The following is an 11,079-nucleotide window of genomic DNA, read 5'->3' on the forward strand; positions in this document are numbered from 1 at the left end:
CCACGAGGTCGGACGGCGCGCGGCTGGGCCCACGGTCAACCCCGGGCCTGGCCCTCGCTCCCACAGACCCCAGCTCCCCATTTCAACTACAGGGAGCCTCCTCGCCCACCACGTTCCAGAGCCACCTGACGGAGGTGTGAGGCTTCCTGGGGATCCCCTGAATCACCCACTCTGTGCAAAGTGCTCTGATGACTAACACACAGCTCCTCCCCTCGAGAAATACACCATTTAGGGGAGACGGGCAGGTCAACCACTGTTACGCAAGGCTGAGCAAAATAAAGGCTTTAATAAACGTGTAGATGGCGCGCTCCGGGGATGCCGGGCGCAGCACCCAGACCTGAGTGGTAGCGTCCGGGCTGAGCTGGCGTCCGAGCGGCTTCAGAGGCACCCCGGGCACAGACGAGCAAGAGGGGCTGACCCAGGTCGGGAGCCACTGGCCGATCTTCCACTTTCTGTGTGGCTGGGTGACACTACATTGCCCAAATACCCCAGTGATGTTCAAAGATATATGCATGACGGTGTCTGCCGTCCCCCCCCCAGATCCGACGCCCCCTCCCCTCGATCCGACGCCCCCTCCCCTCCGTCCGACGCCCCTCACCCCTTAGAACAAAGCTTTGCATCAGGTATGCTGCTCACTCTCCTGTGTTCGTGTAAATGAATGCAAATGCTTCATTCTTCCCCTCCCCCCTTGATAGACAGTTCAGCTTTTCTCTTAGCATCGTGTTCTTTTTTTTTTTTTTTTTAATTTTTAAAAAATGCTTATTTGGGGAGGGGGGTGCAGAGAGAGAGAGGGAGACACAGAATCCGAAGCAGGCTCCGAGCTGTCAGCACAGAGCCCGACGCGGGGCTCGAACCCACAAGTAGTGAGATCATGACCTGAGCCGAAGTCGGACGCTTAACCCACTGAGCCACCCGGGTGCCCCTGTCACTGTCATCCTCTGAAGATCTTTCTGTCCGGGACCTGGGGATCTTCCCCACCCTTTTCTGGCACCTGCGTGCTTTCCAAGCAGCCCCGGGTGGATCCACATCCGGGTCATTTCCAACCTTCCGCTCTCACAACCTGGGCCACAGTGAGCGACATCATCCGTGAGTCGGCCTGCAGGCGTGCTGGTGTCGACCGGGCCGACGGGGCTGGGTTCTTGCCAAGACCCCTGCATCTGCAGTCCTGGCCCCTGCATCTGCAGTCCTGGCGGACGGTACGGGTTCCTGCCCGCGGGCGCTGTGCCACTCCGTGTCCACACCAGCAGCGTGTGACGGCCCCTCTTCCACACCTCCGAGGCAAAGGTGCCCTCAGACCTCTGTGCCATCTGCCTACCTAACAGGTGACACACGGAGTCTCGACCGCCCGCGACACTTCTCTTACTGGGAGTGACGGACAGCCACGTAGATGCGCGTTCTTAGAGAGAGATCCTTAGGCCTCTCGCCCCACCTGAGTATCTGACTGCAGCAAGTCGGAGGTGAGGCCGCACAGCACACGTCCCACTCTGCGGCCGCAGGGCGTCTCCTCCCTGATGCAGATCAAGCGGGATCCAAAGACCCACTGAGAGCACGAGGCTGTCTCTACATACGTGAGATCTGGGACGGGGAGGCCCCGAGAACGTGGCAACGTGCTGCGGCCGGGGGCTCGGAATGACCGTCTCTGGGGCACGCCCAGAGACATGGCACGGGGAAGGGGTGGGAACCGGGGCTCGGGACGGCCCTCCTCTGGGGCTGGGGTCCTCACCGCCCGCAGTCGTGCCTGTGGAGGGACACCCGCCCACCCCATGTGCCGCCACGAAGCCTCAGCCCTCCGTGCTCGGGACCTGCCGTTACTGCCTCCAGAGACGTGGTAGTCAGGCCTCCTCCGGGACACCTGCCTCGAGGGAAGGAGGGGCCCAAGGCTGTCTCCGAGGGCGGAAGCCGGGTGCTGGGTTGAAGTACACCGATTATTTTTAATTAGATCAAAATGGGGCAAATGGGGAGAGGCCGTGGCAGAACTCTTGACAGGCTGTGGTGGCTGCTCCGTGGCTGTCTGCTTCCTCCGACGCGGCCGAGAGAGCCCGGTGAGGACCCGAGGTCACGGCTGTGTCTCCTCGCGGGCTGCTGGCCTCCTTGGTCCCAAGACTACAGCCTGCCCGGGGACCGAGCGACCGCTTGCCCACGGGGACACCCCAGACGGAGCGCATGACACGTTCCACAAAGACTTCAACTGATGACTTAATTACCCACCCAGTGAATGAGCAGGGGAGGACCCGAGGAATCCCTCCCTCCTGCCTGCCCTTCCTGCCGTCCCTCCTAGCCCGGGAAGAAATCCTCCCCGGGGTCCCTCCGAGTTGCGGCCCGCACCCCAGAACCCAGCAGCCGACGCCGGGGAGGGGCTCCCCGAGGTGAATCCCCACGGCCTCCGCGCCCGCCCATGCACAGACACTGGGCTTGAGACGCGTCACCTTGAAACAGCCCGTGTCCCTGTCTGAACGACCAGAAAGCCGGACTCCCCCCGACCCCGTTCCGTCACAGGTTGCCACTTACTAGCCCCCGACCGGGGCCACAATAGGCCTTCCCAGCCTCTGGCCTCATCTGTAAAGTTGGGAGAAAGCCTACAGGATTTTGCAAAGGATTTTACATACGATCATCGCTACAGCGGCCTCGGATGGTCTGCGAAGTGAGTGGATAAGAACAATGCGTTGGGTGCGTGTGTGGGAGGATGGTGGTCCCGGCTGAGCCCAGGGGAGGCGCTGTGCCTCTGGTGCCCCTTACCTCGGGGGTCCGGGATCCGCAGGTTTGAGGGAGGGGTTCTCAGCTGGGATCTGGAGAGCCGAGATGTCCACCAGGCATCTAAGCGGAGAGGCCCAGGAGGCAGCCGCCGGTGAGAGCCTGGGGTTCGGCCCAGGGGACCGCACAGAGCTGCCCTGGGAATCACTGGTGACAGCGGAGAGGTTAGCGCAGGGAGGGGCCTGGACTGCGCTCTGGCCCAAGACAGTAAGAGGTCAGGGAAGGAGCCCCAAGGGGAGGCCGAGAGAGAGCCCCCTGGGAGGTGGCAGGGAAGAAGCAGGAGAGGGCTCCGGACGGAGGGCGATGAGCTGGGCCGGCGGCCGGTGGTTCGAGGACACACAGAGACAGAAGCAGGAGTGGAGGCCCCGACCGAGCACTCAGGGGCAGCGGGCCGGGGCCGAGGGAAGCCAGACGGAGGCGACTCGTCCAGCTTGCCTTGTGAAACGGGGTGGAGGGAAACGGGTCCCCGGGGGGCCAGCTGGGTAATTTGTTCAAGATGGAGACATTTGCAGTTCAGGTACACCCGTGCGTTTGGAAAAGCTCTCCAGAGACGTTAAAGAGCCACCCCCAGCCCGGCCCCACCCTGCGCCAAGAGCCACGATAGTTGGGATGCGTGGGGCTGCCAGGAGAGGCCTGGGCCTTTGGGGTCCTCGGAGGACAGTGTGCAGAAGTGGTTCCAGCACCGGAGCGTGGCGCCACCGGGCACCCAGACGGTGGAGAACAGTTGTCACCATTCGTTACCAATATGGCTCCGCTCGGGGCCTTCAGTGCAATTTTATAGGTCAGTTTCCATTTTAATGTTCAATTTATCTTTCCTATTCCCAAGCCCGCGGGAGTATTTCGCTGTTGCCCCCATGGGCCCCTCCCCGCCTTTACTGCGGCTCCTCTGCTTGGGAGCAGAGGTCACAGTCAGCACAGCCTGAGAAACAGACCCCCAGGTCGAGAAGTCCCCCCGACGGCCCGCCCGCCGCTCTGTACCCACACAGCAAAGGGGTCCAAACAGGCCGATCGGGTCCACTCCTGTACCCCACGCCCGCTCCGTCACCGGCCCCCACACACCAGTGAAACAGCAGGAGGACCGGGCCCCCCAGCCTCACCCCTGCTCGGTAGGGTCCCTGCAGGATGTCAGGGTTCCCTTCCGGAACTTATCTGTCCCATGTCCCTCCTTATATCCTCCTGAGGAAAGTTTGCCCAGGTCTGGGGTTAAGGTGCCCAAGTGAAGGGAAAGAAACAGACTCAGTGTGAGGAAGAGAGGAGGAGGAGGGGGAGGAGGAGGGGGAGGAGGAGGGGGAGGAGGAGGGGGAGGAGGAGGGAGTAAGACCCACGTTGTAATCCCGGCTCCCGCCCCCCACCCGGTTCTGGCGGGAGAAGCGCCCAGACTCACACCCGCCAGACCCACCTGAGCCCCTGGCACGTGTCAGAACCACACAGCAGGAAGAGCAAGGCTTTATTGGAAAGTGCTGATGCCGGGGTGGGGGGTTGGGGGGACAGGTGAAGGCGCCTGAGCCCAGAACCGCACACTTGCACACAGCAGGCACTTAACAAATCCCCGTGAAGCCTGATGCGCAAACAAGGAGCCACAGCAGCGAAGTGAGCGGGAGCAGGCCCGAGCTGATGCGCTGAGCCGCGGGCGGGCGCGGTGGGCAGGCCGCTGGGGCATCTCCGAAGACCCACTCGCGCTCGGCCGGAGAGCAGGGTGCCGCGGCCTTCCCGGCAGCCTCGGAGTGCTGAGGTCAGAGGTGAGGGGTATTTTTTGAAACCGTGGAAGGTTTTGGCCCCGTCCCTGGTCTCCGGGCCTCTGTCCGGAGGCCACGCGGTTTGTCCCCGAGCGGATCTTGCCCCGTCTGCCTCGGGCCCGGCCCTCGCGCGGAAGCCACGTGGCTGGGAAGGTCTGCCCCAGCTTGTCATGCTGAACACGAGAACCATCAGCACGAAGCAGACCCCGTTGCAAGCACTTGTCACGTGTTAACTCACTGAACCCTCACGACGGCCGTGTTCTCATCCGCATTTTACGGTCGAGAAGTCAGCTTCATTTATAGACGGAAACCAGTCGGGTTTTCTGTGATAAGTCACCCAGACCAGAGTGGCAGGAGGCTTGATCGTATTGATCAGTGGTACTGGGACCAACCACATCCCGTCTTCCGCGGCCTTGGCAATGCAGCCTGTGACAGGTGACGCTCGCTCCCGGCTCCCGTGTGACCAGAATGATGAACAGCGAGCCGTCTCTCACTTGTGTTGCACAAGCGTAAACTCACGTGCCAGCGCACGAGCCACTGCCAGGAGGTGGCGTGGGCACCGGCACGTGACGGAGCCGTTGTGTTTCCATCTGGAGCAAAGAAAGGAAACCGGCTTTGATCCAGAGATGAGAGGCACGGTTTCCCAATGCCGCCATTAAACACAACCTTACGCTGGGTTCCAGAAAGCCGCACTCCCCGTTCCCTTCTTTTTATGGGACTCTGTCTGCTCTGAGCCTCTGTATAGTCGCTACGACAGAACCTAGCGGCAGACCAAACACTAGGCTGAAAGGAACGAAGAGGCCTCTTGGTTTCCATCGGATTTTAAAATTAAGACGCCGTTTAGAGCACCCTGCCGGTTACACTGCACAGCGGATCGTCTGCACTCGTCTCGGTGAATGCTGGGTCAGCCGTGCGCCTGGCCGAAGAGCGGCAGCTAACGTTTATTGCGTGCTGCGGTAGCGATCCGTGCTCCTCACCGATATGCGTGGTTTTCTCTTCTCTCCCCAGCTGCAACACTGGCCTTCCTGACCCCTCGAGGTGGCCACAGGGCAGGATGTGGGCCGTGGGTATGTGTATGGAGCATCGGATGGCCAGTGTGGGGCCCCCATGACTCGCACCCCGCTCCGCTGGCCGCTGGGTTTGCCGGGTCTCCGGATGAGGACAACACGAACCCGGAGGACCCACTGTTGATGCCCCGTGGGCGTGCAGACGGGGTGAGAACCGAGATGTCGGGCTGGGATTTCTGCAGCACCAGGCACTCTACCCCGATAAAAGTGCCCACTATGTGCCAGGCACTGTTCAAAAACCTTTAGCTGAAGCAATTCATTTTTTTTAACATGTATTTGTTTATTTTGAGAGAGACAGTGTGAGCAGGGGAGGGGTGGAGGGAGGGAGACACAGAACCCGAAGCGGGTTCTGGGCCCCGAGCTGCCAGCACGGAGCCCGACGCGGGGCTCGAACTCACAAACCGCGAGATCGTGACCCGAGCTGAAGTCAAGAGTCGGGGGCCCAACCCACCGAGCCACCCCGGTGCCCCTGAAGCGACCAACTCATCGTGTACCCAGAGCCACCCTTCGCTGCTGCTCCCCGCGTGACAGACGCAGAAGCGGAAGCCCAAGTAGAAGGTAACGCTAAACGGAGCTGAAGTTTATGACGCCCTGCGCCACAACGCTTCTAATGAAATGAGTCGTTTTATACGAATCAGATTCCATTCGTGTGGCCTCGAATATGCTGTTTTGTATTCGCAGTCGTGGTAACAACTGCTTCCTGGTAGGGAAGGATGTGGCCGAAACAGGACGCAGACCACGCCGGCTCACCAGGAGGCGTGGCACGCTTGTGTGTACCAGAGTCGTCCAAGAGGACACTGGGGCCCACGGGTCTCTAACTGCCCCGGGCTTACAGCCGCGTCGGCCTCCCTGGGCCACCTTCGTCAGCCGCATTTCCCCCCGGCCCCCCACAGCCGCCAGCTTGCAGCGGCAGCAGGGGCCAGGCTGGGCTTCTAGAAACCCAAGGGGTGCCCCGGGGAACCGCAGAGGAAGGAAGGTGGGCGTGCTCCCAGCCCGCCCCCCAGCTCCCCAGGGCACCCCCGCTTCCCGGATCCATAGACTGGATTTCTGTTTTCTGTCTCATACGAAGAAACACGGGCGTGGCCTTAGTAAGGCTGGAACCCGCTGGCGTGAAATAGGCCTGAGCCTCGGAATCACCCAGAGCAGGGCCGTGTCCCCAGCTCGCCCTCCCGAGCTGTGTGGCCTCGGGCGCGGGGGTGATCTTCCCCGCTACCTTCGGTTCCCCGGGAGCGACGTGAGCCACGGGAGGCTAGCCACGCCTGCCCGGCACGTGGGAGGTCACCCCCTCCGCACGTGGGCTGCGGGGGCCAGGACTGGGCCGGCGGCCGTAGGATGGGAAACGCGGCGAGCGGCCGACGTGCTGGAAGGTGGTTAGCAGAGAACCCCCGTCACCTCCCCACGTGAAAAGGAGGCAAACGAGATGATGTCTGTGTCACATCACCGAGGCGCTTGCTCACTTCTCGCTCGGCGTCCGGCGGAGGAGGGAGGAGCGGATCGCTGACAGGTTTCCAACGCGACCCGCTTGCAACCCGGCACAATCCTGGTTGGTTCTGATTGCTGACTCTGTGTTAGTTGCCTCAAAGGTAGGCGTCTTCAAAGAAAGTCCCTGGCCCGGGACCTGCGAGTTAATCACGCACTCAGTCTCTCGGAGGAGACCCCGTGCCCCGGGCTCTCCCTCCAGGCTCCAACCCGCTGCAGACGCACCCGGGACCCAAAACGAGACCTGAAAACATGTGTGGGCCTCAATTAAGAGGAACGCTTTGTGCAACGAAACGGAGCCAAACGGAACGGGGAGTCTCTACTGGTCTTTTCACAGAGGTGGCAACGTCTTGCACGGGACGGGGGCTGGGGGCAAACGCGGCTCCAAGAGTCAGTGCTGCGGGGTCAGGTGCAGAGCTCCCTGGCTTCCAGAACTCGGCCCGGGTTTCCATCCCTTGAGGCGGGGCCAGTCAGAGCGGCTGCCTTTCTCACCAAAGCCGAGGGTGAGCGTCGTGCAGCGGGAATCCTAAGACCCACGGCAAGGGTTTCTTCAGCGTTGCCCCCGCAGAGGTGGGCGCAGGGCCACATGGAATGGGCTTTTTTTTTTAATAGAAAAATAATTTATCTAAATTCTAGGTAGTTAACATACCGCGTCATCGCCACCCCGGTCCCTCCCGCCTCCACCCCGCTGACTGAAAGGCCTGAGAAGGCACTGCGTGCTTTTCCTGGTTCCTTTCCTTGCTTCCTCAGGTTAAGTTGTGACCCTATAACTAGCATTAGGGTGTGTTTGAAATGACCCTGGGAGACTCTGTTGCTCTCCTCTTCTGTAAAATAGTCACGTTATATCTTTGTGCCCTCCACCCTCTCTACGAGATGAAAAACGTTATGCCATCCAATGATATGACCGGCTCAGTCGGGTGAGCGCGTTCAACTCTTGACTTCAGCTCAGGCCATGATCTCAAGGTTCATGAGATCGAGCCCCCTGTCGGGCCCTGTGCTGACAGCGTGGAGCCTGCTTGGGATTCTCTCTCTCTCTCTCTCTCTCTCTCTCTGCCCCTCCCCCACTCACTCTCTCGGTCAAAAAAAAATAAACTTAAAAAAATACATGTCAAGGTTTTATTTAGTTTTGTATGGGGACCAAGCTTTAGCTGAATCAACAGAATGAGTGACCAAAGGCAGACTAGACAAATACGGAATCGGGCTTATTTTTAACAGCTGGGCTGTGTGTAAGAAAGAAGTCTGCTGTGGTTCCCTGCACAGCATGATTCCCGAATATGCTTGTGACTTTTTTCCCTCCGTTTCAGCGAAACAGCCAGTCTCAAGGTTTTTCTCCCGATAGCATCACCAAAGACCCACCCGGAGACGCTCCCCAGGCCTCATGAAAGTGCCTGCGTGACAGAGAAGGAGAAAGACAGACCAGGCTTGGTCGGGAACACAGGCGGGCAGGCCGGCCCCGAACGAGATTCAGGTGCGGGCAGCAGGGAGCACACAAGCAGGTGCTCGCCGACCTCGCCAGGCGGCCCTGTGACCAAGGAAGGAGCCGCAGGGGCCAGGGTCTCCCCCTCCCGTCCCCGCCCCCTTCCCACCCTCCAGGGAGCGCAAATAGGAAACCAGGGAACCCTGTGGAGGCCCCACCCGCGGGGCCGGTGCTCCCAGTGGGAAGTGGAGTCGTGCGAAGAGGTCTCGGGAGCCGGGGCCCTTCCGTCCCCTTAACGAGAACGTGGAACTCGAGGTGCCTTTCCCGAAAGGTGGGGCTCAGCCCCCGAGCATCGCTGTGAGAGACGAGGACAGCAGCATCAGCCCCTCACCGCAGGTAACGGACGTGGCCTGGCATGCCGGGCACGTGCCAGCTCCGTGACGTCGCCGCTCCTCCCTCCGCGACGCCAAGTTTCCTGCAGACTCTCCACCCTGACCACCCCCGGGCCTCGTGCCTCCTTTTTTTGCCGCCCCAAACTGCCTGCGACACCAAATCCAAGCCCCCGGCTGGGTGCGCAAAGCCCTCCTCTGCCAACCCGACCTCACACAGCACATCCCGCCTTCAGACAGCGACCCTCGCCGTCCCGTGGGCCCCGTCCGCGTGCACCTTCTCCATGCTGTGTGCACGCGGCCCCAGCCTCCCCAGCACCGCCCAGATGATCGCGACAAGCCTCTGCTCTCCTCCCTCGTTCCTACCAAGCTGACGCCACGCCGGCTCCCGTGTCACTTCATCTCAAGGCTGTGAGTGTCTGAGACCAAAGTCCCTCCTCCCTCCTCATACTGCTGGGGCCATTTGAGGGCTATGCTGTTAATTTGGTGGCCCTCGCTGGCATGAACTATATACATGAGGATATGGGCATCTTCAAGAAAGAGATAGATAGATGATGAATGACAAAATAGATCCCCCCTTGTTGTCTAAACTATGTAGTTATTCCACGAACATGTGTCTTTACATAACCATTTACCAAGATACATTGTTCATCCAATCATTCTAATAATTTCCAAATTATCGACAGACATCTGAAAACGATGGCCTGACTTCTGGTTGACACAGGTGTTCCCAGAAGACGCCCCAACCCGGGCCCTGACTTGACACGGAGACTCCACGATGTTTCCCACAACTTCCTTATTGATGACGTTGTCATCAGGCGACTCTCCCCTCCATCCAGAAGGTTTTGACATCACCGACGTTGTTCGTGGTACAACATGAAGCCCGTGTCCACGTTTACCACGCCAGCATCAGTCACTGCAAATATTCCAGCCCCAGTGACACTGACATTCCGCACGTCCCCTGTCTCTACCATCAAACGAAATCATGAACACAGACTCTCGCGTTGTCTCGTTTAATTAGCCGGCTGCATTTTCTCTATCTGGGGAGCCTCACACGTCCTTTGACCCAGTTTCAGAATCCCCCAAATGCAAGAACCTTAACGCTTCATTTTATTTTCTGAGTTTTTCAGATTCAACCCCAAGTGCATTTTTACATAATCTATTAGACAAGCGGGTCACATTTCCTCCTGCGATAGCTACTTCATGTTGCATTGCACTTTTCATATCTTATGTCTTCCCTTGAATATCGTCTTCCTCTTTTCCTTCAAAGATTCATTTGTGTAGGGGGCGCCTGGGTGGCTCTGTGGGTTGAGCGTCCGACTTCGGCTCAGGTCACGATCTCGCGGTCCGTGACTTCAAGCCCCGCGGCGGGCTCTGTGCCGACAGCTCGGAGCCTGGAGCTGCTTCGGATTCTGGGTCTCCCTCTCTCTCTGCCCCTCCCCCGCTCACACTCTGTCTCTCAAAAATAAATAAACATTAAAAAAATCTTTTAAATAAAGCGTTCAAAAAAGATTCATCTGTTTATTTTACATGTTCATTGACTCAAAACATATTTATGACCATCCACGAGGTGCGAGGTACCGCTCAGGCGTGCAGGATGCATCGATGATGCGGTCAACCACAATAGTAACAGCACTCTCTGCCCCGGAGGGACAGAGAAATAAATGCTGAACAGAGCAAGACAGAAGACGCTGTGTGTGTACAGGAGGCAAGTGCTGCGGGAGAACTCCCAGAGCAGGGAAGGGGCCTCGGGGTCGGTCTCACCTACGAGGATATACGTGCGGAAGTTCTCTCCATCTTTGCGTTAGTAACTGAATCGAGTCTTTCCCGGAATGCTGAGGACAGTACGGACCCCTCTGTTGGAAGGTGGTGTTTATGGAAGCCAGTCTTTGAATGCCTAACCACCGTCCCCCGCACACTGTTTATGAGACACTGTACAATCTGGATCCCCACCGAGGGTCACAGATTGTTCAAGTTTTCATCACACGTAGTATTTAGTCTTCCTTGCTATTGCCTTTATGTACAAAACAAATATAAAGCTTTTGGGGAAAAGATAGAAGGTGGTCAGTTTACATGTTTCATTGTATCAGCCAGATATAATCAAATGTGGTCACTTCAGACAATCTAAATTACAACATCTGGAAATTTTTATGGAAATGGGGTAGGTACGACATACTTCCTCTCTACAATTAATTATAATTAAATTGCAATTACAGTATAATTATAACTACATGGACACT

This window comes from Prionailurus viverrinus, chromosome B2 (genome assembly GCF_022837055.1).
Source record: "Prionailurus viverrinus isolate Anna chromosome B2, UM_Priviv_1.0, whole genome shotgun sequence".
Classification (NCBI taxonomy): Eukaryota; Metazoa; Chordata; class Mammalia; order Carnivora; family Felidae; genus Prionailurus; species Prionailurus viverrinus.